The sequence below is a fragment of the Callorhinus ursinus genome, unplaced genomic scaffold (assembly GCF_003265705.2).
Source record: "Callorhinus ursinus isolate GAN/ISIS: 27379988/994484 unplaced genomic scaffold, GSC_fseal_2.0 scaffold32, whole genome shotgun sequence".
Lineage (NCBI taxonomy): Eukaryota > Metazoa > Chordata > Mammalia > Carnivora > Otariidae > Callorhinus > Callorhinus ursinus.
The window spans coordinates 9,579,599-9,603,042 of NW_027397094.1; positions in this window are offsets into that span (position 1 = coordinate 9,579,599).

Here is a 23,444-nt window from a genome sequence, read left to right on the forward strand (position 1 = left end):
TAAATAATAAGTAGGCTTAATGCTTCCCCTCAGAGAGAAGACCCAGATGTCTGTAGAATAGAGCTTTAGTTCCAAATAAGATTCATTTTTCCGAGGGCCTATAATTGTAATTCAAGAGGTTTTGAGTTGATTCCATACTGGAATGCAGAGAGGGTCTTATAAATAGACTCTTTTTAAAGATTTTAATTTATATGAAGTGGTCATTCATGTTATAGGGTCAATTAACCAATCTATGAGATAGAAGAAATATCGTATGTGCTATCACATTTTCAGGAAAGTTCTGAAGAGTGTGGTATGACTCTGATGATATGCTAACATGGATCATCCATTATGCATGTTAAAGAGAATATAGTACAGATAATTCTTGTAACTATTCATTACAAAATCATATTAGTTTTAAAATGTTCTGTTAATGATATGATCAGTACATCCAATGACGAGAGGAAAAACGGTGACAAAATTAAAATTAGCCTAATTTTATGTTACTTTGACTCCTGAACTTAAAGAGGCTCTCTTAGTAACTGTTTTGCTGTTAGAGGCTGAATGTTCCAGACCTCTTCTTCCCTCCCTTTCTTCTTTAATAGAGTATTGGTATGTACTGGGGAAGGATCTAGCTTATGTGATCTCATGGCAGCTAAGAAAAGACCAGATCCTAAGGATTCCTGTAGTGTTCCCTCGATCTTCCTGGGACTATTGTGGAGCTAGATTGATCTACCACTTGATCTTTCGAACATGGAGGGGCAATCCTTTGGCTACTTGGATTGGTTATACTGGTTCCATTACTGCAAATGAGATTCAGCCTCTGATCCAACATTCCTGCCCTCTACAAGTATTCAGGAGTGCTGCTATCTAACACTACCTCAGTATCACCTGGCTGGGAAATCTGCAGTTTCCAGGATCCTTGCGCCCCATGAGCAGGCCTTACAGAACCATGGATCCTACCTTAGCTCCTTTACTTACTTTCCTTCTGCTCACACTTCTGCATATCTCTTATGGTGTCCTCAATCCTTTACTTATATATTCCTTAAACTACAACCTTTAAGTGCCTCCTATATACATATTGGTGCTATATACATATACATATATACATATATATACATATACATATTGGTGCTCTCTCTATATGTTTACATATAGCAAAACACCTAGAAGCATGCACATTAAATGCAAATAGTGTCTGTGCATAATCTAGTTCATTTGACTTTCATATTTTTTACTTTTCTAAAACTCTATGTGATACTTCTGTATTCAAAAAAAAGAGAAATAAGTGAACAAAATGAGCCAAATGCTTTATTAGAAACCTGACAAAGGACATAGCCTGCTTCATAAGATATGCAAATGGTAACTTCATGAGAAAACCAAATAAGTGCAATTAAAATAAAAATATTTGCCTTTTTTACCTAACAAATCAGAACATATTATGCCCATTAGTTTTGTGCTGTAGAGACATTTTTGAAATTTGGGTGAAGACAAATTGTGATGGCAATCCAAGATCAGGGAGGAGAGATTGTTTTGATTCTCTCAGTACTCATTAGGAAACACATCCACTAAGGAGTAATTTCTTCTATTACTGGGTAAGTAAAAATTGCGTTTAAGGTGATCATTTGGCAGTCTCATCATCATGTCAGTAACACAACAGTGTTACAGCATGATGTTACAGCATCATAATGTCAGTAACACAACAGTGATAATAGGAGAGCACAATCAAAAGGGGAAATTATTACTCAACTCTGATTCCTGTCTTGTGGAATTGTGGGCCTTGATTTTCCAAATTTATATTCTAAGGAGCTGGAAATTGCACTTAAATATGAAATTTTACTCTTAAATGATTGAAATGAATTCTATTTTACCTCATGCTATGTACATCAGAAGCAAAATGAAGCAACATTAAACTAACTAAACTTAGAAAGCATTTGTGCAAGCTAAAACTGCCCTGTGTTTTGCCATAGTTAATAACACTGTTTTGCACGCTTACAAGTTACTGTGAGAGTAGATCTTAAAAGTTCTCATCACAAGAAAAAGAAATGTTTGTGTAATGTATGGTGATGGCTGTTAACTAGGCTTTTTGTGGTGATCATTTTGCAATATATACAAATGTTGAATCATTATGTTGCACATCTGAAACTAATGTAGTGTTACATGTCAATTATACCTAAATAAAAAAAAAAAAAGAGTGGTTCTAGAGGGAAAAAAAAAGGAAGTGTGTTCTAGAGTAGATGCTAACTAAATTTCTGTGATTCCAGAGTACTCAAAGCTAAGTAGCATAAAAAATATTTTTATTTTTATTTCAATTAATTCAATTGAATTATTTCAATTCAATTATTCAAATTATTTTTGAAATAATTTCAGATTTCAGAAAATTTGCAAGAATAGTGAAAAGAATTCCCACATACAATTTTCCGGAGTCCTTTTAAAAAATATTAATTATATTTGCTTTATAGTGTTTTCTCTATACATACACACACCTACACATAAAATATATGTATAAAATAAAATTTACATATATTTTAACCATTTGAGAATAAGTTGAGGTTTCAGGACATAATGTTGCCCTTTACATGTAAATGTTATATATGTGTCCTAGGAATAAGGACATTCTTTTAAATAACCTCAAATTCAAATAAGGTCATTTAATGAATCACACGCTAATAAAATCTTCAGCTTGGTTCAGATTTCATAAATTATCCTTAAAATTCCCTCATAAAAACAGAAACTCTCCTGGCCGTCTAGCTCAGTCAGTGGATCGTGCAATTCTTGATTTTGGAGTTGTGAATTCAAGCCCCATATTGGGTGTAGAGATTACTTAAAGATAAAAATCTTAAATAAATAAATAAATACAGAAACTCTAAGGTTACATGTCGTATTTGGTTGTTCTCTCTTTCTAGTTTAATTTGGAAGAGTTCCTCAGTTCCTCACCCTATATTTATTGCATGACCTTGAGATTTGTGAAGACCACTGGCCAGTTATTATTACTTTTTTTTTTAGAATGTTCTTGATTTGGAGTTTGCCTAAGGTTTTTACAGGATTCAATAGAGGTTTTGTATTTTTGCAGACATAGCGCAAAAGTGACTGTGTCCTCAATGCATGGTATCAGAAACCAGCTGTAGTTGTTTCACCCCACTGCTGATGTCATTAACTTTAATATTTTAGGAGCATATTTGAGAAGAGGTAGATATCTGATCCATCGTCAGTTTTTCCTAGGATGCATCAAATGATTTTCTAACCACATTGTTATTACTAGACTTATCAGTTGGCATTCTATTACAAGGAAGAGTATGTCTTTCTTTTAATTCATTTATTTATTTCAGTATAGATTTGTCTATTCCTATTTCATTCAGTAGATTCTAATCAAGATGATATAATCCTTTCATGTAATTACTTACTTTTACACTGAAATTATCCCAGACTTGGTTAGTGGGAGCTTCTTCAAGCTGATGTCTGTGTACTTATGAGGCTTTCCTGTCATTCTCTGAGCAACTCTTTACTTTCTGGAACAAGAAGTTGTTCCAGGCTCATCATGTATTTCCCACTCCAGTGCTGAAATAATTTCTCTAAGGAGCCAAGCTTATGTTAAGTGAATGGTGTTTATAAATTAATACCTGTGTGCCAGGTGCATTCATTGCTACTGGGGTGCTATTACTTCCAGTCCCTCACAGTGGACAGAAATAGAAAATGCACATTTTTACAACTACTTGTGATGCTGACAAACCAAGTAATATGCTTATGCCAAGAGTCTGAGGTATATCTGAAATGAAGTCAGTGAATAAGATAACATCATAAAGTTGCGTAGCATCTATGAAATATCCTTTGACTTCTTCACCTTAAAATATCTTCTATACTATTCTCAACATAATAGTATTAATTATTCTCAGAGATGGATTCAAATTGTGTAGAACAGTTTAATATTAAAAGAAGCTCCAATAATTTTGGTATCTTCCTGTTTAGGTTAAATGATTGTTCATGTGGAATTAAATTTTGCAATTCCTATTTGATAGGTTCTGGCACATCAGCCAATACTCAAAAATTAATACAAAAAGAATAGTTCCTAAAATGATCCTTTCCCTTTGTAGAATTTTATTTCAAAGGAAAGTTTTTCACACACTAAAAATTATCTTCTCTCTGGTTTACTGTTCTTAAAAGCCAAATATATTTCTTTCTTTTTAATGAGAAATACTTCAGGAAGATGAATCTTGAAGAATGTATAGCTCCATATAAATAAAAAGAACAAATTTTCTGTCAAATATGAACTTATTTATTAGCATATTTCTGAGAAGTTACTTTCCTGAGAGAGACAGAATCCCTGGGCTCATAATTTATAAAACCGATAGTGTACAAGGGTATACTTTAGAAAGCCATTATAGTGCTGACATAAAAATAACATTGCAGCACAAGTTTGTAATAAAGCTTACACCAAAGAAAACACATATTCTGAGGTTCTAACATTGTTTCAGGAAGTAGGAACGTTTGAGCATTGTTTGAGGAAGTATGAAAAAAATGAAACCTGCATATGACTCAAAAAATATCTTGAGAACATAGTTGCTCATAAATCTTCAAATAAGATTACTCCTAGATTCTTGACCAATAGCTGGAAGTGGGTGCTTTGTCTTATTTGCTATAATACAAAGCAATACTATAAAGTAAAATATAAAATAAAATAAACTTTGTCTATTCCTGAGATACTGTTTGGATCTGATCAGAGGTCTTGGCAGAATGTTCATTTTCATATCAAATCTTAGGTAGTAGTTCCATTAATTGAATGGATTTACATTTGTATTGAGTGTTTATTGGAAGGGACCCATCCATCCTTAAATGATATATATCCTAAGCAAATTATTTTTGATTATGTGAGAAGGATGATTCTTGGTTTCTATATTTTAAAATTAATATATTAATACATAATCACTTAAGTAAAAGAGGCCATTTTTAAAAAATATTTTATTTATTTATTTATTTAAGAGAGAGGGAGGGAACACAAACAGGGGGAGGGGCACAGGGAGAGGGAGAAAGAAAATCTCAAGCAGACTCCCCGCTCAGCGCAGAGCCTAACTAGGGGCTGATCTCATAGCCCTGAGATCATGACCTGAGCTGAAATCAAGAGTTGGGCACTTAACCAACTGAGCCATCCAAGTGCCCCAAAAGAAGGCCATTTGCATATTTTTTTCAGGAAGTAGTTTATGATTATTTTATTAGTTTATATTTTTTCGTATTTATTTAGGAAATAATGACTTTTTTTCATAGTAATAAATTTACATTCACTGAAATTTCTTCCCTTGTAAGATCTGTCTTTTGCTAGATTTGATTTTTAATGGATTACCATAACATAGTAACATAATTACTTAACGTTTTCCTTGTGATGTATGTTTTCCTTGTGATATGTTTTCCTTATGTTGATATAAGTTTTCCTTATGTTGATTTACATATATATTCAAAAAGAATTGGTTAGAAAAATCCCCAGGAGGTGTGACTAAGAGAACTACCCCAGTTCTTACCTGTGCCAGGTTTTCTTCTTGTGCCAGATTTTTCTTCTCGTCAAATCCTTCTGATAACCCAAGGTATCCCACATAGGCCTTTCCCTTCGTCATCTGCATGGAGATGTTGCATCTTTATAATTATGACCTTGACTGAACAACTTAGTCTCTCTGTGCACCTACTCAAAGTTTAGACATGAGTTATCAGTTGCCTTTTAAAATTGCTTCGGTAAAAAAAAAAAAAAATTAATAAAATAAATAAATTTGTCTTGTTAATAAGGCTTTATTTTTCTCCAAATATGCATGTCATTTACTTTCTTTTTTTAAAGATTTTATTTATTTATTTGAGAAGGAGAGAGAGAGAGAGAGAGAGAGTGGTGGGGAGGAGCAGAGGGAGAGGGACAAGCAGACTCCGCACTGAGCGTGGAGCCCCATTCAGGGCTCAGTCTCACCACCCTGAGATCCTGACCTGAGCCAAAATCAAGAGTCAGATACTCAACTGACTGAGCCACACAGGTGCCCCGTGTATGTCACTTACTCTTGATTCAACAATGGCTTGTCTTTCATTTGCACCCCAGCCGAAATCCACCCCAGATTCTCTATCAAGTCTGAATCCTCATGGACATTATCAGTGTTAAAATCAGAGTTCTAAACTTTTACTTGAAAATCCTTGAAAACAGACCAGTGAGGGCACTTGGGTTTTTTGTTTTTTATTTTGTTTTTCCTTCTCAAAAAGAATTAAGGGAGGAATAAAATAGGAAGTAGGTGACACTTCCTACTTATATTACTGTTATTCTGAAAATAAAATCTGTCACCCACTGATATATTTCAGGCAATATATAGAGTTTTTTTTTTAATCTGAAGACTGAGTACTAATTGATTTTGCCTTTTTATTAGAAATCTATTGAATTGTAACAGCTTAATTTCTCACTCAGCAATATTGTTGAGCTCATTTGTTCTCCAGTATTTGAAGTGAGGTTTTGATGCTTCCTTCTAGTAATGACAAACAAGCAATACTGGTTTTGTTTGTTGAGTTTCATCTTTCTTAGTAATAAATTTTATTACATTTGACTTCTGGATCAGAACCGTGTTCTACTGATAGCATAGTTCAATGAGTATCATTACTCAGTGACAGTGAGTATTTAATGTTAGTCTGATGCTTTTCTTTTTTTTTTTCTTTTCTGGGAAAATTATTTGTTTCCTTTCTTGGCATCATAACCTTGCTCCCCCTGCTGAGGCACCAATTCTATGTTGGATATCTATGATGCAGCTTTTCATGTTAGGGTACCAGTCACCACTGTATTTCATCCTGACCAGGTGTAACAATAATGACCTACAAGTAAGGTACACCTTGTTTAAGTACTATTGTGACCAAAAGTTAAAATACTTCTACCAGACTGTTATTGAAAAAAGTTAACACAAAAGTGGAACTTGGGGAAAAAAACACGAGTTTTCAGTAACTAACGAGGATTGTGGTTCATCATATACATATCATATATTTATAGAAATATGCATCATACATATAGGTATGTATAAGAATAATATTTAATCCTGAGTTGTGAAAAAGAAACTTTATATATTTAACAGGCATATAAATATCACTTAAAATTTATAGTAAATTATGGTGTGTCTATTAAGGTCCAGAGAAGTATAGCTTTGGAATTGAATTTTAATTTTAAATCTTGCAGTTACTAGGCATCAGGTGTGGTGATGTTCTCAAAATCTCATGTTATCTTCTCTATATCTGTATTATGAGGATTTTTTTTAAAAAAGATTTTATTTATTTATTTGAGAGAGAGAGAGAGTCAAGGGGAGCATGAGAGGGTGGAGGGTCAGAGGGGGAGGGCGACTCCAGCTGAGCAGGGAGCCGGATGTGGGACTCGATCCCGGGACTCCAGGATCATGACCCGAGCCGAAGGCAGTCGCTTAACCACTGAGCCACCCAGGTGCCCCTGTATTGTGAGGCTATCGATAGCATGCATCTCAAAGAGTTTTTTAAGGGTTTATTTTTTTAACGTTTTTATTTAAATTCCAGTTAGTTACGTGCAGTGTAATATTAGTGTCAGGTGTACAATATAGTGATTCAACACTTCCATACTCTACCCAGTGCTTATCATGACAAGGGCACTCCTCCATCCCCATCACCTGTTTCCCCCATCCTCCCACCCACCTCCGCCCTCTATAGTTAAAAGTCTGTCTCTTGGTTTGGCTCCGTCTCTCTTTTTTCCTCCCTTTGCTTGTTTGTTTTGTTTGCTAAATTCCACATATGAGTGAAATCATATGGTATTTGTCTTTCTCTGACAGGCTTATTTCACTTAGCATAATACTCTCTAGCGCCATCCGTGTCATTGCAAATGGCAAGATTTCATTCTTTTTGGTGGCTGAGTCATATTCTAATGCATACACACACATCCTCTTTATCCGTTCTTCGGTCTGATGGACACTTGGGCTGTTTCCATAATTTGGCTATTGTAGATAATGCTGCTATAAGCATTGTAAGTAATGCTGCAAAGGATAGATGCTGTATATCTATCCCTTTGACTTAGTATTTTTGTATTCTTTGAGCAAATACCTAGTAGTGCAATTGCTGGGTAATAGGGTAGCTCTATTTTTAACTTTTTTGGGAATGTCCATACTGTTTTCCAGAGTGGCTGCACCAGCTTGCATTCCCACCAACAGTGCAGGAGCGTTCCCCTTTCTCCGCATCCTCGCCAACACCTGCTGTTTCTTGTGTTGTTGATTTAAGCACTCTGACAGGTGTGAGGTGATATCTCATTGTGGTCTTGACTTGTATTTCCCTAAAATGATAAGTGATGTTGAATATCTTTTCACGTGTCTGTTGGCCGTCTATATGTCTTTTTTGGAAAAATGTCTACTCATGTCTTCTGTCCATTTTTTAATTGGATTATTCATTTTTCGGGTGTTGAGGCTTAAATTCAATAATGAATACTAAGTTTGTAATTGCCCACAAGTGAGATAGTCAGTAAATATTAAGTTATGATTATTGCCATTATTAGTAGTAGTAATTATTATAGAATAAAATGCAAAATTTGCATGACTGAGAAATAAATGAATAAATAAATTTCATTTGTATTTATTTAATCTGCAACTATGATCACACTCTACCTTTACATTTCAACTTTACTCCACCCTCATTTTGGCAGCCTTGTGAACAGGTCAATGATTTTCCTGATAGTTGGGTATCATATCAAGAGTATTTCTGTAATGGTTAGTTCGGATTTAAATAATTTGGGGTTCACAGACAAAAGAAATATAGCTTGAATGGTTTCACTAATTCACAGCACTCTACTCTTATTCTGGCTTGTGAGAGATTTTAAGAAAAATAACTCACCTGGCAAAGGAAAATGAGGAAGATTAAGTCAACAGGAAAACAGAAAACAAAACAAAACAAAAACAATCTGTATCACATAACCTTTTCCTGCGTGTCATTTAAATCAAAGCTTGATGATGGGTTGGTGACAATGTCTTTAAACTTTTCATATTTTTGAATTGTTTATTATTTCCATAAGAGCTTTTAATTTTGCTAAACTAGTTTCGTTGTTTTGGGGACGCGGAATAGCTGAGGTGAGGTAGTTCAAACACATGAAGAACCAAACGTGCATATAAGGATAAGGCTAATATTCAAAAATACTCGCCCAAGCCCTAATTCATCCCTTGGTTTCACTTATCTCCCATTTCTGCTCTCATTAGCTTGTTGTGAGTAAGTGATGTGTTTTAACAATAAAGTTCTGCGCGTTTCCTCTTTTACTATACCAGCCTGTAACAGGCCATTGTATGAGATGCTGGACTACCAGAAGTGTGTTGAACTAATGATTTGTGAAGTATTTTTCTTCCAGCTGGGAGCAGATGCCTTCTATCTTGTGGTGTGCAGTTTTGTTTTTAAGGACGAATTTTTCTTTTTTCATTTAGAGAGCAAGAATCATGACATAACTGTGTTCATACTGAAGCTCACAGAATCCAGTGAGGGTGCCCAGAGATGTCACAATTGCAGCTGTGATTGTTCTTGTGCACAGAGATGGAGGAAGTCTGTGAAGCAGTTGATGTGCCTTAATGCGGGCTCCATGGGGTTGAGTTTGGAGCAACTGTGAGCCCCCAAGGAAATGTCATTAGTCAGTCTATGTGCACTCCCAGGAAGATGTGATGGCAGTCTGCCATAGCATCTGTGCTCACTTTCCACTGACTCACTCTGATCTCTCCTGAACTCACCCACTCTTCCCTAAAATCCTGCATTTCAAAATATGTGGTATACTGCGGCGCACTCCCTGAGTGAAATAAATAGGGATCTGCAAACTAAAAATAATAGATAATATGGTATGGTAATTGTCAGCCTACTCAATCTTCTCAGGCTGCTCTCTACAGCTTTTAAATGTGAGTGTGTGTGTGTGTGTGTATGTGTGTGTGTATGTAATTTTTTTTTCCCTTCTGCCATCTGCTCTAGTCCAGTGAGAACATTTCCTGCTGTGCCTCCCCTGCTCCTGCAAGTCCTCCCCATGCCAACTTTCTGACATTCTTTGAGATCCTTTGGCATAGCTCCTTTTTATTCCCCAGTGCTTCTTTTCTCCTATTTCATGGCTTAGTATCACCAACCCACACGCCCAACATTGCAGAGATGTCCAGTCTTTTCAGGACTTGCTACTGGCATAATCTGATATCTACACCAACAAGCTTCTGTGTTGTTGAAAATAAAATGGGATTATCAGGCAGAAAAGCAAAACAGCAAGCAAGAGTGAAGAGTAAAATTCCAAACCAAATGAAAGTAAAATTCTAAATTTTATTAGTCACGAAGGAGATAGAAAACATTAGCTTGTGTATTTGCTCTTCTGGGAAAGTTTTCAGGTCTCCCCATTCATAGACTCGGGTGTCTCTCTGTTTTTGTTTTTTTGTTTTTTTTTCCATTAGCCTTCCTGTACACATTCCTGTTATAACATCTACCACACTGACATGTTCTTGAAGGTTTATTTATTCCTTTTATTAGAATGCAAGTTTCCTGTGAGTAGAAACTCTCTTGTTCATCACTGGTGTTTGGTATACAATATGGTATACAATTTGTATATAGTATATGTTTTTATAAGGAACTAAATTATAGGAGACTATTTCATTCTTGATGTAGTATGTGTAAGAAGGAAAGAATATTGTACAGGTTAACTTTATCTCAGTTTAAGAATTTTACTACTGATATAAAAATTATTAATAAACTTATGAGGTGAAAAAGTAAATAAGAATTTTTACCATTATATGTACTAAGCCATAACAAGAACACAAGGGTTCTACAACATGCCACTTACATCTTTACTAAAACCTGATACATTCAGATACCTGTTCATGATACAAAAGGATTATACAGAAATTATCACAGATTTGGTTTCTTAGCTCCAAGACACTTTACTGTCAAGTGATTGAACAGAAGTGTGGCCTCACCCTGATTGCTCTCTGATTTGAAAGTTTGTTATACTCAAAATTCACCATCTGAGATTTCAATGTGTCTCATTTTGCTAAAATAGAACTAATAGAGTAAGTGTTGTATGAGATGAATTCTTAGTTAATTTTTAAGTGACAGGTATAAAATAACCTATTTTCTTAAAAAATAGTATTTTTAGTAACACAAAATTTGAAAAAAAAGTTCAAAAACTACAAAGGATATACAAAAAAAGTATGACTTCTCACCTCAGAAAGGCCCTATTCTCTCTTCAGAGATACCCACCCTCTTCCACTTATTGTATTTATATCAGAAATGTTCTACATATTAAAGCATGCATTTATGGAAATACATCTTTATTAGCTATTATATAACAAATTAACTGGCAGCTGAAAACAACCCACATTTATTATTTCACAGTTTCTGTGTATCAGGAATTTGAAGATGGCTTAGCTGCACCTGCTGCTGTAAGATTTCCCACAAGGCTACTGTCAATGTGTTGGTCAGGGCTGGGGTCTCATCTGAAGGCTCAAATGGTGAAAGATGTTTTTAACTTCACATCTGTTGGTAGGATTTAGTTTCTTATGGGGGACTCTTTAGACTCTTATGGGACTAAGAGTCTCAGTCCTTAACTGGTAATATTCCAGAGGTCATCCTCAATTTCTTGCACATGGACATCTCTGAGAAGGCAATAAGGAGAGACTGACAGTCAGACAGAAGTTAAAGTCTTAAGAAATTCTAATCAGAGAAGTTATAACCCCTCAACTCTGTGGTACCCTATTGAGGGGAGGGGTTTCCAAAGTCTATGAACAGCCATCATTGAAGCCCACCAAATTCTGGTCCCTGACTCTGAAGTATTCACATCAGTTTCCCATACCAAACATGTTAACCTCCCCATCCCCAAAGTCCTTATGAGTACTAACTTATTACAGACTTTGCTCCAAGTCCAAAATCTCATCTTCAGGATCAGGTTCAGGTACAGACAAGTGTAGTTTGTTAAGTAGAAATCTTGGAACACAATTTCTCTTGATCTGACATTCGAAACTAAAGAGACAAGTTACCTCCTGCCTGTCTTCCCAGCATACAGTGGTGAGTGAGGCACAGGACAATAGCCACATATATTTCTATTCAAAAAAGGGCAAATGGGAGGAAAATAAGAATCTATAACAATTTTGAAATCCGACTGGGCAAATGCTAGAAGGTCCTTGATTATGTTCAAGGTTTGGGAGTAACTGTTGAAATTGGTTTTGTTGTTGTTGTTGTTTATAAATTTATGCATCCAGTTTAGAATTTATTTTTTTTCCAGGAGCTGTTCAAAGGTGTTAATTGCTCTACTACATTTACTACCTTTCAAAATCCCAATGGCCTTACCTAGCCAATTTAGAAGGAAAAAAAAAATTAACTACTAGTGACTGGCTTTCTGGCTATTCAATTTGGTACCTGTTAAGGCATATCCCAAAAGTTAAGACAGCTTATGGAACACATACCTTTGCAGCTATAAAGCTAGAGAAAGTCTTCATTTCTACATCTAACAACATCTGTCTGTGGCAGTAGGAGAAGTGACAGTCCCACACAGGCCACCTTCCTCTTTAATCCTTTTACATCCATTCTAGACTAGCTGAGTATATACTTGAGAAACATAGTGTTAAAATATTGCCCTTACAAAGATGGGTAGATGGGGCCAAAATGCAAAAAGCAAATTTTCCCTTTGTTTGTTTCATTGTTCTGCTCTTAGTTTTGAGAGCTCCTGGCTCTGTGTTCTGTGCTCTTGGTTTTGTCCTCTGAGTCTCCCTGTTTTTTTTTCATGTAAAGTAGCATGTGTTTGCACCTGAATACCTTTCTCTGTGTGCTCCACTGCCAGTAGAAATTTAGGGGAGACCAACAATGTCATTTCCTTTTCTATTCTCTTTGTTTCTTTTAGTTAAAACTGTCAGTGTTTTTGGTGACAAGATTTTCTTAAAAATGGGGGGGGATCGGAGGGGGAGACGAACCATGAGAGACTATGGACTCCAAAAAACAAACTGAGGGTTTTAGAGGGGAGGAGGGTGGGGGGATGGGTTAGCCTGGTGACCTGTATTAAGGAGGGCATGTATTGCATGGAACACTGGGTGTTATATGGAAACAACAAATCATGGAACACTACATCAAAAACTAATGATGGGAGGAGGAGCAAGATGACAGAGGAGTAGGAGACCTAATTTTATCTGGTCCCAGGAATTCAGTTAGATAGTTATCAAACCATTCAGAACACCTACAAACTCAACAGGAGATCGAAGAAAAGAATAGCAGCAACCCTCTAAACAGAAAAGCGACCACTTTCTAGAAGGTAGGACATGTGGAAAAATGAATCCAACGTGATATTTGGCGGAATGAGGCGGAGAGGGAGCCTCCTTAGCCGGCTATTGGCAAGTGATAGAACAGAAGAGCACAAAATTGGAACTTTTAGAAGTCTGCTCCACTGAGGGTTGTCGCTCCTATGGCTAAGTCAGGAGTGGAACCCTTGCTTGGACAGTGTGGTCTCAGGACCCTCGGGGTCACAGAAAGACTGGGGGTGTGTGAGTGTGGCAGAGCTCCCAGGTATGGGAACAGGGAAGCTGGCTGCAAAGATGGAGCCGAGGAGTGGGCTCTCAGCTCAGGGTTGCCATAAACTGTGATCTGTGGCACAGTCGGGCCACTTCTCTTCAAGCAGGGACTGAACAAGCAGCAGATCTGGGGAGACTTCCCTTCTTCCCCCCAGGAGGAGTGGTGTGGGAGCCTACAGCAGGAATCTGCTGGTTTTGGAGACTCCAAATGGGGTCATGTGCCAGAGATAGAAATGCTCAGTCACAGGCCAGTTGAGCACGGAGTACAGCCGGAGCCCAGGGAGACAGGAGTGATTGACTGCTTTTCTCTGGGGGCTTACTGAGGAGTGGGGCCAGAGACTGAGAGGCTGCCATTTTCACTCTCGTCCTCCAAGGCTGTATGGAAAGTTTTCAGGGAACAAAACTCCCGAGAGCAAACCCGAGCAGATTACTTAGCCTGGCCCCTGGCAAGGGCAGTGCAATGCCGCCCCGGGCAAAGACATTTGAGAATCACTGCAACAGGCCCCTCCCCCAGAAGATTGGCAAGAACATCCAACCAAGACCAAGTTTACTGATCAATGAGAATGGCAAAACACCAGCGCTAGGGGAATACAGCACATAGAATTCATGGCTTTTCCCCCCATGATTCCTTAGTCTTTCTAAGTTAATTTTTTTAATTTTCTTTATTTTTCTCTTCTTCTATTTTTTAGTTGATTTTTTCTTCTTTCCTCTTACAACCAACATCTTATCAATTATTTTTTCAAAATCTTTTTTTAATTTTTTATTTTATAGTCATATTCTAGCTCTTCATTGTATTTAATCTGATTTTTTGTATACATATATAACTTCTCTCTTTAAAATTTTGGGATACTGTTTCTTCTAACAGACCAAAATATACCCTAAATCTAGTATATGATGTTGTACTAGTCTCCCACCTGATCACATTCTCTTTTTTTTTTAAATTTTTTCCATTCTTTTTTCAACAACTTCTTATCAATTCCTTTTTTAAAATCCTTTTTAATTTTCATCTTTACAGACATATTCCATCCCTTCATCGTATTTACCCTTATTTTTGTATATATATGTAAGTTTTTGTTTCTTTAAAATTTTGGGAGGCAATTTCTTCTAACATACCAAAATACACCCAAAATCTAGGGTGTGGCTCTATTATATTCACCAGCCTGATCATATTCTTTTTTTTTTTCCCCCTTTCTTTTTCCCCCAGTTTTGGGTATCTTCTGATTTGTTTAGTGTATATTTTTCTGGGGTTCTTACCCTTTTAGCATTTTTTTAACATTTTGTTCTCTCGTTCATCTCATCATTCATCTACTCACCTCAAAAAAAAAAAAAAGAACAAGATACAGTACTGACTGCCAGGGACCTAATCAATACAGACATTAGTAAGATGTCAGAACTAAAGTTCAGACAGTCGATTATAAAGACACTAGCTGGGCTTGAAAAAAGTATAGCAGATACTAGAGAATCCCTTTCTGGAGAAATAAAAGAACTAAAATCTAACCAACTCGAAATCAAAAAGGCTATTAATGAGGTGCATTAAAAAATGGAGGCTCATGATGGGCATTAAAGAGGGCACGTTCTGCATGGAGCACTGGGTGTTATGCACAAACAATGAATCATGGAACACTACATCAAAAACTAATGATGTAATGTATGGTGATTAACATAACAATAAAAAATTTAAAAAAATGGAGGCTCTAACTGCTAGGATAAATGAGGCAGAAGAGAGAATTAGTGTTATAAAGAAGACCAAATGATGGAGAATAAAGAAGCTGAGAAAAAGAGAGATAAACAACTACTGGACCACAAGGGGAGAATTTGAGAGATAAGTGATACAATAAGTGAAACAATAGTAGAATAATTGGGATCCCAGAAGAAGAAGAAAGAGAGAGAAGGGCAGAAAGTATATTGGAGCAAATTATAGCAGAGAACTTCCTTAATTTGGGGAAGGAAACAGATATCAAAATCCAGGAGACACAGAGAACCCCCCTCAAAATCAGTAAAAATAGGTCATCACCCCGACATCTAATAGTAAAATCACAAATCTCAGAGTCAAAGAGAAAATCCTTAAAACAGCTCAGGGCAGGGGGTCTGTAAGCTAAAATGGTAGAAACATTAGATTGGCAGCCGCCCTATCCATAGAGACCTGGCAGGCCAGAAAGTACTGGCATGGTATATTTAGAGCACTAAATGAGAAAAATGAGCAGCCAAGAATACTATATCCAGCTAGGCTGACACTGAAAATAGAAGCAGAGATAATAAGCTTCCAGGACAAACAAAAACTAAAAGAATTTGTGAATACCAAACCAGCCCTACAAGAAAGGAGTCCTCTAAGCAAAGAAAGAGCCTAAAAGTAACATAGACCAGAAGGGAACAGTCACTTACAGGCAATACAATGGCACTAAATTTATATCTTTCAATAGTTACCCTGAATGTAAATGGGCTAAATGCCCCAATCAAAAGGCACAGGGTATCAGATTGGATAAAAAAAAACAAGAGCCGTCAATATGCTGTCTGCAAGAGACTCATTTTAGACCCAAAGACATCTCCAGATTTAAACTGAGGGCGTGGAAAACGATTTCTATGCTAATGGACATCAAAAGAAAGCGGTGGCAATCCTTATATCAGACAAATTAGATTTTAAAACAAAGACTATAATAAGAGATGAGGAAGGACACTACGTCATACTTAAAGTGTCTATCAACAAGAAGATCTAACAATTTTAAATATCTACGCCCCTAACATGGGAGCTTCAAATTACATAAGCTAGTTAATAACAAAATCAATGAAACACATCAACAATGATACAATAATAGTAGGGGACTTTAACATGCCCCTCACTGAAATGGACAGATCATCTAAGCAAAAGATCAACAAGGAAAAAAGGCTTTAAATGACACATGGACCAAATGGACATCACAGGTATATTCAGAACATTCCATCCCAAAGCAACCGAATACACATTCTTCTCTAGTGCGCATGGAACATTCTCCAAAAGAGATCACATCCTAGGTCACAACTCAGGTCTCAACCAGTACCAAAAGACTGGGATCATTCCCTGCATATTTTCAGACCACAATGCTTCAAAATAAGAACTCAATCACAAGAGGAAAATCAGAAAGAACTCAAATAAATGGAGGCCGAAGAGCATCCTACTAAAGAATGAATGGATCAACCAGGAAACTAAAGAAGAACAGAAAAAATTCATGGAAACAAATGAAAATGAAAACACAACTGTTCAAAATCTTTGGGATGCAGCAAAGGCAGTCTTAGGAGGAAAGTATATAGCAATACAAGCCTTTCTCAAGAAACAAGAAAGGTCTCAAATACACAACCTAACCCTACACCTAAAGGAGCTGGAGAAACAACAGCAAATAAAAGCTAAACCCAGCAGGAGAAAAGAAATAATAAAGATCAGAGCAGAAATCAATGACATAGAAACCAAAAGAACAGTAGAACAGATCCACGAAACTAGGAGCTGGTTCTTTTAAAGAATTAATAAGATTGATAAACCCCTTCCAGACTTATCAAAAAGAAAAGAGAAAGGACCCAAATAAATAAAATCATGAATGAAAGAGGAGAGATCACAACCAACAACAAAGAAATAAAACAATTATAAGAACATATTATGAGCAATTCTATGCCAGCAAATTAGACAATCTGGAAGAAATGGATGCATTCCTAGAGACAAATAAACTATCAAAACAGAACCAGGAAGAAATAGAAAACCTGAACAGGTCCATAACCACTAAGGAAATTGAAGCAGTCATCAAAAATCTCCCAACAGGGGGCAGAGCAAGATGGCGGAGGAGTAGGAGACCTGGATTTCGTCTGGTCTCAGGAATTCAGTTGAATAGGGATCAAATCATTCTGAACACCTACGAACTCAACAGGAGATCGAAGAGAAGAATAGCAACAACTCTCTGAACAGAGAAGCGACCACTTACTGGAAGGTAGGACGTGCAGAGAAGTGAATCCGAGGCGATATTCGGGAGGATAGACGGCGGGGGAGGGGGCCTCCGTCGGCCGCTTCTAGCAAGTGCTAGAGCCGCGGAGCACAAAATTGGAACTTTTAGAAGCTGGTTCCGCGAAGGGACGTCGCTCCCGTGGCTAAGCGGGGGGTGGAACCCTCGTGGGACAGTGTGGTCTCAGGACCCTCGGGGTCACAGAAAGACCGGGGGTGCCTGAGTGTGGCAGAGCTCCCAGGGATCGGAGCGGGGAAGCCGGCTGCAGAGACGGAGCCGAGGCGTGGGCTCTCAGCTCGGGGTGGCCATAAACTGTGATCCGCGGCCCAGTCGGGCCACTGCTCCTCCAGCAGGGACCCAACAAGCGGCAGATCCGGGGAGACTCCCCTTCCTCCCCCGGGAGGAGCGGCGCAGAAGCGCACCACAGGGATCTGCTGGGTTTGGAGACTCCACACAGGGTCGGCTGCCAGAGATAGAAACGCTCAGTCACAGGCCGGGTGAGCACGGAGTGCGGCCGGAGACCGGGGACACGGGAGTGACTGCTTTTCCCTGGGGGCACACTGGGGAGCGGGGCCCCAAGTTCTCAGCTCCTCCGGGCGGAGACTGGGAGGCCACCATTTTCACCCTGGTCCTCCAAAGCTGTACTGAGAGCTTGCAGGGAACAAAATCTCCTGAGAGCAAACCCGAGCATCTTGCTTAGCCCTGACCGACAAGGGCGGGGCAATTCCGCCTCCGGCAAAGACATTTGGGAACCACGGCAACAGGCCCCTCCCCCAGAAGATCAGCACGAACAGCCAGCCAAGACCAAGTTTACCGATCAAGGAGAATGGGAGAACTCCAGCGCTAGGGGAATACTGCACATAGAATTCATGGCTTTTTTACCATGATTCATTAGTTCATCAAAGTTAATTTTTGTTAACTGTTTTTTTTTTCTTTTTCCCTTTTTCAACCAACATCTTATCAATCCCTTTAAAAAAAAATTTTATTTTTCATTTTTAGGTTCATATTTTATCCCTTCATAGTAGATACCCTTATTTTTGGCATATATATATAAGTTGTTCTCTCTTTAAAATTTTGAGATACACTTTCTTCTAACAGATCAAAATATACCCTAAATCACTAGTGTATGGCTTTGTCCTATTCTCCTGCCTGATCACATTCTCTCCCTCTTTTTTTCTTTTTTTTTTAAATCTTCTTCTTTCTTTTTTCAAACAACTTCTTATCAACTCCTTTTATAAAATCTTTTATAATTTTCATCTTTACAGTCATCTTCCATCCCTTCACTGTATCAACCTTTATTTTATACATATATGTCTTTCTTTCTTTAAAATTTTAGGAGGCATTTTCTTCTAACAGACCAAAATACGCCCAAAATCTAGTATGTGGCACTGATCTATGCACCAGCCTGATCATATTTGATCATATTCTGTTTTTGATTGTTTTGTTTTGTTCTGTTCTGTTTTTGTTTTTATCTTTTTCTTTTTTTTTTCTCTTTCTTTCCCTTTCTTTTCCCCTGGTTTCAGGTCTTTTATGATTTGTTTAGAGTATATTTGCTGGGGACGTTGTTAACCTGTTAGCATTTTGTTCTCTCATTCATCTATTCTCCTCTGGACAAAATGACAAGACGAAAAACAATCACCTCAACAAAAAGAATAAGAGGTAGTACCGTCTGCCAGGGACCTACTCAATAGGGACATTAGTGTGATGTCAGACCTAGAGTTCAGAATCATGATATTAAAGATACTAGCTGGGCTTGAAAAAAGCGTGGAAGTTATTAGAGAAACCCTTTCTGGAGAAATAAAAGAACTAAAATCTAAACAAATTAAAATCAAAATCAAAAAGGCTATTAATGAAGTGCAATCAAAAATGGGGGCACTAACTGCTAGGATAAATGAGGCAGAAGAGAGAATCAGCGATATAGAAGACCAAATGATGGAAAATAAAGAAGCTGAGAAAAAGAGAGATAAACAAATACTGGATCACGAGGGCAGAATTCGAGAGATAAGTGATACAATAAGACGAAACAACATTAGAATAATTGGGATCCCAGAAGAAGAAAGAGAGAGAGGGGCAGAAGGTATATTGGAGCAAATTATAGCAGAGAACTTCCCTAATGTGGGGAAGGAAACAAGCATCAAAATCTGGGAGGCACAGAGAACCCCTCTCAAAATCAATAAAAATAGGTCAACACCCTGACATCTAATAATAAAACTTATTAGTCTCAGAGACAAAGAGAAAATCTTGAAAGCAGCTCGGGAGAAGAGATATGTAACCTATAATGGTAGAAACATTAGACTGGCAACAGACCTATCCACAGAGACCTGGCAGGCCAGAAAGGACTGGCAAGATATCTTCAGAGCACTAAATGAGAAAAATAGGCAGCCAAGAATACTATATCCAGCTAGGCTGTCATTGAAAATTGAAGGAAAGATAAAAATCTTCCAGGACAAACAAAAACTAAAGGAATTTGCAAACACAAAACCACTTGTACAAGAAATACTGAAAGGGGTCCTCTAATCAAAGAGAGAGCCTAAAAGCAGCATAGACCAGAAAGGAACACAGACAATATACAGTAACAGTCACCTTACAGGCAATACTATGGCACTAAATTCATATCTTTCAATAGTTACCCTGAATGTAAATGGGGTAAATGCCCCAATCAATAGGCACAGGCTATCAGATTGGATTAAAAAACAAGACCCATCCATATGCTGTCTGGAAGAGACTCATTTTAGACCCAAAGACACCCCCAGATTGAAAGTGAGGGGGTGGAAAACCATTTACCATGTTAATGGACACCAAAAGAAAGCTGGGGTGGCAATCCTTTTAATAGACAGATTAGATTTTAAACAAAAGACTGTAATAAGAGATGAGGAAGGACACTATATCCTACTTAAAGGGTCTCTCCAACAAGAAGATCTAACAATTGTAAATATCTATGCCCCGAACATGGGAGCAGCCAATTATATAAGGCAATTAATAACAAAAGCAAAGAAACACATCAACAACAATACAATAATAGGTGGGGACTTTAACACCCCCCTGACTGAAATGGACAGACCATCTAAGCAAAAGATCAACAAGGAAATAAAGACTTTAAGTGACACACTGGACCAAATGGATTTCACAGACATATTCAGAACATTCCATCCCAAAGCAACAGAATACACATTCTTCTCTAGTGCCCATGGAACATTCTCCAGAATAGATCACATCCTAGGTCACAAATCAGGTCGCAACCAGTACCAAAAGATTGGAATTATTCACTGCATATTTTCAGACCACAGTGCTTTGAAACTAGAACTCAATCACAAGAGGAAAGTCAGAAAGAACTCAAAAACATGGAGGCTAAAGAGCATCCTACTGAAGAATGAATAGGTCAACCAGGAAATTAAAGAAGAATTAAAAAAATTCATGGAAACCAATGAAAATGAAAACACAGCTGTTCAAAATCTTTGGGATACAGCAAAGGCAGTCCTGAGAGGAAAGTATATAGCAATACAAGCCTTTCTCAAGAAACAAGAAAGGTCTCAAATACACAACCTAACCCTACACCTAAAGGAGCTGGAGAAAAAACAGCAAATAAAGCCTAAACCCAGCAGAAGAAGAGAAATAATAAAGATCAGAGCAGAAATCAATGACATAGAAACCAAAAGAACAGTAGAACAGATCCACGAAACTAGGAGCTGGTTCTTTGAAAGAATTAACAAGATAGATAAACCCCTGGCCAGACTTATCAAAAAGAAAAGAGAAATGACCCAAATCAACAAAATCATGAATGAAAGAGGAGAGATCACAACCAACACCAAAGAAATACAAACAATTGTAAGAACACATTATGAGCAATTATATGCCAGCAAATTAGATAACCTGGAAGAAATGGGTGCATTCCTAAAGATTTATCAATTACCAAAATTGAACCAGGAAGCAATAGAAAACCTGAACAGACCTATAACCACTAATGAAATTGAAGCAGTCATCAAAAATCTCCCAAAAAACAAAAGCCCAGGGCCAGATGGCTTCCCAGGGGAATTCTACCAAACATTTAAAGAAGAATTAATACCTATTCTCCTGAAACTGTTCCAAAAAATAGAAATGGAAGGAAAACTTCCAAACTCATTTTATGAGGCCACCATTACCTTGATTCCAAAACCAAAGACCCCATCAAAAAGGAGAACTACAGACCAATATCCCTGAAGAATATGGATGCAAAATTTCTCACCAAATTAGTAGCCAATAGAATCCAAGAGTACACTAAAAGGATGTTTCACCACGACCAAGTGGGATTTATTCCTGGGCTGCAAGTTTGGTTCAACATCGCAAATCAATTCATGTGATACACTACTTGAATAAAAAAAAGAACAAGAACCTTATGATCCTCTCAATAGATGCAGAAAAAACATTTGAAAAGGTACAGCATCCTTTCTTGCTTAAAACTCTTCACAGTGTAAGGTACACACCTCAATATCATAAAAGTCCTCTATGAAAAACACACAGTGAATATCATACTAAATGGGAAAAAACTGAGAGCTTTTCCCCTAAGGTCAGGAACACAGCAGGGGTGTCCCCTATCACCGCTGCTGTTCAACATAGTACTAGAAGTCCTAGCCTCAGCAATCAGACAACAAAAAGAAATAAAAGACATCTGAATCGGCAAAGAAGAAGTGAAACTCTCACTTTTTGCAGATGATATGATACTTTATGTGGAAAATCCAAAAGACTCCACTCCAAAACTGCTAGAATTCATACAGGAATTCACTAAAGTGCCCGGGTATAAAATCAATGCACAGAGATCCGTTGCATTTTTATACACCAACAATGAGACATAAGAAAGAGAAATTAAGGAGTCGATTCCATTCACAGTTGCACTCAAAACCATAAGATACCTAGGAATAAATCTAACCAAAGAGGCAAAGTATCTGTACTCAGAAGACTATAGAATACTCATGAAAGAAATTGAGGAAGCCACAAAGAAATGGAAAAACGTTCCATGCTCATGGATTGGAAGAACAAATATTGTGAAAATGCCTATGCTACCTAGAGCAAACTACACAGTTAATGCAATCCCTATCAAAATACCATCCACTTTTTTCAAAGAAGTGGAACAAATAATCCTAAAATGTGTATGGAACCAGAAAAGACCCCAAATAACCAGAAGAATGTTGAAAAAGAAAAGCAAAGCTGGTGGCATCACAATTCCGGACTTCAACCTCTATTACAAAGCTGTCATCATCAAGGCAGTATGGTACTGGCACAAAAACAGACACATAGATCAGTGGAAGAGAATGGAGAACCCAGAACAGAACAGAACAGAGAGCCCAGAAATGGACCCTCAACTCTGTGGTCAACTAATCTTCAACAAAGCAAGAAAGAATGTCCAATGGAAAAAAGACAGTCTCTTCAACAAATGGTGTTGGGAAAATTGGACAGCCACATGCAGAAGAATGAAACTGGACCATTTTCTTAGACCACACACAAAAATAGACTCAAAATGTATGAAAGACCTAAATGTGAGACAGGAATTGAGGAGAATACAGGCAGCAACCTCTTTGACCTCAGAGCAACTTCTTCCTAGACACATCTCCAAAGACAAGGGAAGAAAGGGCAAAAAGGAACTATTGGGACTTCATCAAGATAAAAAACTTTTGCAGAACAGTGGAAACAGTCAACAAAACCAAAAGCCAACCAACAGAATGGGAGAAGATATTTGCAAATGACATATCAGATAAAGGGCTAGTATCCAAAATCTATAAAGAACTTATCAAACCCAACACCCAAAGAACAAATAATCCAATCAAGAAATGGGCAGAAGACAAGAGCAGACATTTCTGCAAAGATGACAACCAAATGGCCAAAAGACACATGAAAAAGTGCTCAACATCACTCGGCCTCAGGGAAATCCAAATCAAAACCTCAATGAGGTACCACCTCACACCAGTCAGAATGGCTAAAATAAGTCAGGAAATGACAGATGTTGGTGAGGATGTGGAGAAAG